At 45.9% G+C, this 6,004-nt stretch overlaps 1 long non-coding RNA gene across 1 annotated transcript; it reads right to left on the bottom strand.

Annotated features, from left to right (window-relative positions):
* Window positions 1-246: 246 nt before the first annotated feature.
* On the bottom strand, window positions 247-1,304 carry LOC144819364 (uncharacterized). The gene is made up of 4 exons (XR_013607317.1): window positions 1,165-1,304; window positions 948-1,062; window positions 769-847; window positions 247-422 (listed from the first exon to the last, which is right to left on the bottom strand). It is a non-coding gene; the product is annotated as an uncharacterized LOC144819364 (long non-coding RNA).
* Window positions 1,305-6,004: the final 4,700 nt, after the last annotated feature.

Here is a 6,004-nt window from a genome sequence, read left to right as displayed (position 1 = left end):
CCTGATACTGCTAGATAGTTCCTAGGTCAGGGCACAAATATTATATAAATAACTTATCCTAGGCAACTAATAGGTCCTGAGGGAATAGCAGGTACTGTGGAACATCAATTCTTGTAGCCAAACAATAGATCACCTGATGTAGTGCACATCAAAAAAATATATTAACAATAGAAAAAGGTGTTATTCATGATTAATTTATTAAATATACAAAAAATATTTAATCAAATCACTGACACAGTTAAAAAATCATACAATTACTTTCTCATGAATGTTACAAATAACAATATTACAAATGACAATCATTTCAATTTGTACACATATTTAAAAAACAAGTAAAAAGATCAAACAAGTGGAGTTATTGATTTGTCTCTACGCGCGTTTCGGCGTATTCACGCCTTCTTCTGGAGAACCACTTGATATTTCTAAAAAAAGAATAAAATATATTTACATCTGTATATAGAGCATATGATTACAATTTATGTGCACTACATTTACAAACTAAAGGCTACATTCATTAACAATATGAGGCTCTGGAGTACATTGCTCAGAATGCTGGTTGCGACATATTAAGGTACAGATTATATTCTATTTATGGACATTTATAGATGTCACCTATATCTATCCTATCAGATTAATGTATCTATAAGTGAGAGGGTATTTTGTTAGTCTCTGTAAAGTCCTAACATATATAGTTCAAGATCCAAAGAACATATAGTTGGATATAGCTATGGATCTTAACTTTCACAACATTTTACATGAAGTTCTTACCCCAAATGATTGTGCTTGTAGATAAATCTGAGTCTGAGTTCTATCTCTGTATGCGGATGTATAGGAATAATGTCGTACCCTTTAATAAAAGATAAACAGAGAAATGGAAATAAAGTTGTAATATTCAGGATGTGTGTACATTACTATTTTGTAAAGGGATGTATATTTTTTATGATTACCTTAACAATAGAAATCCAAGCCTTTAATTTATTTCTCTATATTCATTGGATCAACATGCGAGATGTATTGATCTGCAGGGTTTCGTCGTATGGTACTAATTTCGAGAGGTACACACTTCAGAAAATAATATGCTGTTGTTAGGCTTTATGACTGGTTGTTTTAAATCTTTGATACTACCTAGTACTTTAGGTGGTTAATACCTTAATATATACTGACCGTGATTTGAATGATAATGTACCATATACGATACTGCGTCTGTAGTCAGCCGTAATTGGGAGGTAACGAATAGTACTTGGCGTTGCCTTAGGTTGATCCTATAGAGACAGGGTATGATGAGGCTAGAATCATGAAGTTAATCAAATTTGATTAACTTCATGATTCTAGCCATCACGGTCAGTATATACCAGCACTCCCCAGAGCCAAGAGGGGTTGAAAGGCCCAGCATGGCCCGAATGCAGGAGGGAGAGCCTCCACCTCTCCACTGCACCAGCACCAGCAAAGCCACTCAGTGGGCAAAATTCCTCACAAGGCCTCAAGACGGAGGCGCCAGTGTTCCAAGACAGGCAAGAGAAAAGTTGCACGCTCCACGTGGCAAGCTGCAACCACAACATGTGCTCTGAAAATATGCGACAAGTGGCCAGACACCAAATCACACAGCAAGCAAGGAGGATGTCACACAAAGGGACCAACCCCACCAAGCATGCCGGAACAAAGGCAGGATCAGGCATCACGATGGTGCAGGCTCAAGGCACAAGCATAATGCTCTTGAGTGAAAAAGGTGACCCACTGTGAGAAGTTGGCCTGGCATATGCTGTGCACTATTCTAGTGGGCTCCATTGACCAGACCAAACGGCCCGTATTGATGGTAGGTTTAAAGACAACCTTATAGAAAGCTATCCTAGTGGTAGCTGTGGAGAGCAGACTTCAGGCTAAGTCTTGAAGGAATGTAACGCAGCTTGTTTTACCAGTCTATAATCTCATGAATGACCAAATGAAAGGAGTACCACACCAGGTATATATATAAAATATATGTATTTATTCTAAACACATCCCTCTAGTCTCTTTATGAGGCTATAGGCAGAAGTACATTCAGTAAACTTATTTAGCACACAATAAATTAGCACAATATACTTTGAGCCCTAGTGGCATACCAAACTATATATTAAGAAAGTGGTATAAGAACCATGACTGACATAGAGACAAGGCCTAGAACCTGTAGAACCGCTAGGGCCACCAGGAACCACCCAAGGTAGTGACACAGGGGACCCAGGGGGGAAAACAGCAGCAAATCACCATTAACTTTTAAGGGGAAAGTCACGGTTGGAATTTTAAAGATAAAGGACATTTAGAAGAGGACTTGGAGCAAACCCCTTTAGAACTAGGCAGTTCTTGAGTCAATACCCATGCGAGCACTGGAGTACTCGAGTTACATCACCCAGGGTAGCCGTGTGCATAGGCGTCTTTTGGTGTCAGGTTTCGTAGTCGATTTCAATGGCGATCTGCTGAAAAGTGCTGCTGTCGTCCAAGTCAAAAGTGTCCGGAGGGATACAAGCCTGGATCAAGGATGAGATGAACCTGAAAGCAGAGGGGACAGAGTTTGGGTCACTTGCCAGTGACCAGGAAGGTGATGAGCGGATGCCCACCAATGTCGGGTGATTTCAGGGGAAGAAGGTGAAGCTTGACTCTTCAACCACGAGGACCAGCCGGCATCGAGGACAACCAGGAGCTGAATTAAAGCTGTCCCAAAAAGGATGTCGAGTGCTGCGGTGTCGGTTTCCGGATTGGACCCAACAAGCCTTGTCAACAGCAACCCACACAGAAAGCAGAGATTGACTTCTGTGCAGACCAGCAGGGTTTGAGGGACTCACCAATCAGTGGGGAGTCAGGGCACATCTGGAGCAACCAGGGAAGCCCAAAGGAAAGTAGAGTTACCTTCGTGGGGACCTACCAGTCGACGGAGTAGGGGTCGCGAAGGGGCCTTAAGCAGAAATGCTAGAACTGGGCCCAAGGAACACTTGTGGAGTGTATGCCCACAATCTTCGGTACAGATGGGGCTTGGATGACAATTAGCCCAATGCACAACTTTGGGAAAGCTCTGGAAGTTGATGCACTTGCAAATGTGCCCGGTGTCCAGGAGTCCCGGTCCCACGTCACACGTGAGGGCTGCGGGTCTCTGCTTTGCTGGGTTCTCGTGTCGGCCTCTGAGAAGTCTGGAAGTCCATGTCCTGAGTCCAAAATACTTCGGGATCCGGCAGGAGCCTTGGAAATGCAGACCGGCAAGATGCTTCTTTGGTGCCTGCTTGAGCAGGGGAGTCACTCCTTGACCCCAAGGGAGATTCTTCAGTCCTCTAATCTTTAGTAGTGTGTCAAAGTTCCAGGATTCAGCTTCAGAGTTTCATCCAGGTATATTCTAAAGTCCTGTTGCCAGGGGTCCCTTACTTATACTCAAGAAAAGGGTTGGACATACTCTGGGGACCCACCTATGGGAGGGTCTAGGGAGAGGGGTGGTTACACTCCTTTCCCTTTGTCCAGTTTTGTGCCAGAGCAGGGGCTGAGTCCCTGTGAAAGAAAACCTATTGTCCAGGCCTCCCCTGCCGGAGTTTCGTCCAGCAGCAGGAGGTCAGTCTTGTGTCTGTGGCTGCAGCATCCATTTTAAACTATTACCAGTTAGGTCAGTGTGTACATGTCTTCGCCCTCTAGAAGGGTGGAATTCTACCCCCGCCGCCAGGACTGGCGAGGGGGTAGGATTCCAAAGTGTTTGACACCAAACACGCCATGTTTCCATGCAGCCATTCCAAAGTTAGCATTTACCGCGAGGTTATAATGCACTTAAGAGTATATGGTCTGGCTGCATCAAAGAAAAGCTTCAGAGAATAGATTCCGAAAGCTGCAGAGGGGTCCTGCTCACGCGTGGGCACCCTCTCACACAAAACCAAGCACTCTGCCTTCATGATTGATAAGGCCTGCCATAGGAGTGACTGATAGGTTTATATGTGTCAGTGATTAAAGGTAGACATATGTAACCTATATCTTAGTAAGGGTTGCATGCACCACCTTACCCAGGCTGCAGTAGCAGTCCTGTGGTGCCATTTTGGAAGGCTTCCCAGCGGTGGCATAATACATGCTGCAGCCCCTGGTAGGCCTCTGGGGTACCTATGCCCTTAGTACCTAAGGTACCATATACTAGGGACTCACAAGGGTACCACAGTAACCAATCTGGAGTGTACCTAAAGTACATGCAATCATTTTAGAGAGGAAGCAGCTGGGCTGGGGTCCTGGATAGCAGGGCCCCAGGCAGACTAAAGTTGAGAAACAGTGAAACACCAGCAAAAACTGGGGGTAACGATAGTAAGCAGATCCTACTATCCTACACCCGCCAACTAGGTAGAGGAGCACTGCGAAGATCTTTGAAGAATGGAGATGACCGGCAAGTGGTCCTCCCAAAGAACAGTGACAATCCCGCCACCAGCAGGAACCGGACGAACACAGGTGCCCTGAAAAGACCAATAGGAGGAGAAGAATGAGGACCCATACCGCCACAAAACAAGAGCAAAACCAAAGACACCAGACAGCCACCAAGGCTGACCGACATCCCTGGAGACAGCTCAATGAGCGAACCAATGTCAGCCCAGCTAGCACAAACTGCCTCTCTCTTGTGGCTGTCCAGTCCTGAGCATCGGCAGTCTAAGTCAGACGTCATCCCTGCTCCTGACCGCGGATGCCACAGGTGAAGCACAGCCTCAGCAGGATGTAGATACATGCCGTGTGTATCACCCCTTCCAACTAAGGAGCGACATCGTCACCAGGGTGGAGCCTTGCACCTGCAGAAGAACCAAGAGACTGAGGCACCCCCATGAAAATGAGAGACCAAGTTTCCAGGGGCTATCCGAAAGTTCATGTGCCTCTGTGTCCTGTTGACAAGCCCACCGACCATTAAGTCACACACCCGGGTGGCTGCCTGAACAAAGTAGTCAGATCCGGTCAGTGTTCATACAGCGGCCCCCAGGTGGCCCACAAGCAGCTCTGCACATTCTACACAGTATAACGGCTGCCCCACACAAGGGCCTCACGAACATTCCTGAACCAAGGGATCCTTGCACGGGAGATGGTCGAAAAGCAGCTCCACCAACAAGGTACCGGGAGACACCGCGGCCTCAGGGGATAACGTCTTGGACATCATCACCATTCCAGCCATGGCCGATTTGTCATCGTAGTTCCCAGACACCTCAAGCAAAGACTCTGCAGCAGGACTCCACCGATGCTCCTGATGCACCATTGTTCAATTGACTGACACCAACAGTATCACCACCAGAGCACACAAGTTCATCCAGCAGTGTGCGAGAGGACATTGATCTGACAGACAGGCTGCCAAGGAATCCGGACTCCGTCGACACATAGTTCGTGCCCAGTAGACGCTGGTTAAATTATGGACATGTGCCAAGATGCTCGGGTGCTCCAAGCTGCACCTGTCCACAATTGTCCTGCAGAGTACCTCTCAGGACCAAGAGACTGTATTGTGTCCTATGTGCTTAGTTTGTTTCCAGAAGATGGACTTTGTTTTGTTTTGAATGACGTTTGGAAGGAATGTAGTGCTGTGTGGGACATGTTCTAGTGTCTCAGCAGACACTTAGGTAGTCAGCCACTCCCTCTTGGAAGTGGACATACATGCACCCCACACTCATCCATCACAGGTGTCACAAATGACATGACACTGCTAATAAAAGGGCCTGGGTGCACGTGCAAGTGGACATTTACCAGTATGCCTACCATGTGTGCGTGTGGTCATTTATCCAGCATGTGAGCGTAGGGCCCACAACATCACAGTTACAACAATTAGATTCTGTGGGAGATCCACCTCTTGATCAATCTACAGAATTGTGTTTAGTTTTAGAATTGTACAGCTTTTTCATATCGCCTCATTGGTTTCAGACATTTCCACCACAAACTGCAAATAGGTAGAAACCTTAAAAATAGGAAGAAATGACCTCCAATTAAAAAATTGTAAAAAAGGTGATAAGAAAATAATTTTTAACAACTCTTCTTGTTCATGAAAGCT

This window comes from Lissotriton helveticus, chromosome 2_1, assembly GCF_964261635.1.
Source record: "Lissotriton helveticus chromosome 2_1, aLisHel1.1, whole genome shotgun sequence".
In the NCBI taxonomy this organism is placed as follows: domain Eukaryota; kingdom Metazoa; phylum Chordata; class Amphibia; order Caudata; family Salamandridae; genus Lissotriton; species Lissotriton helveticus.
Note: the sequence above shows the minus strand (reverse complement) of the source record. Positions and strands in the feature narration are given on the sequence as shown.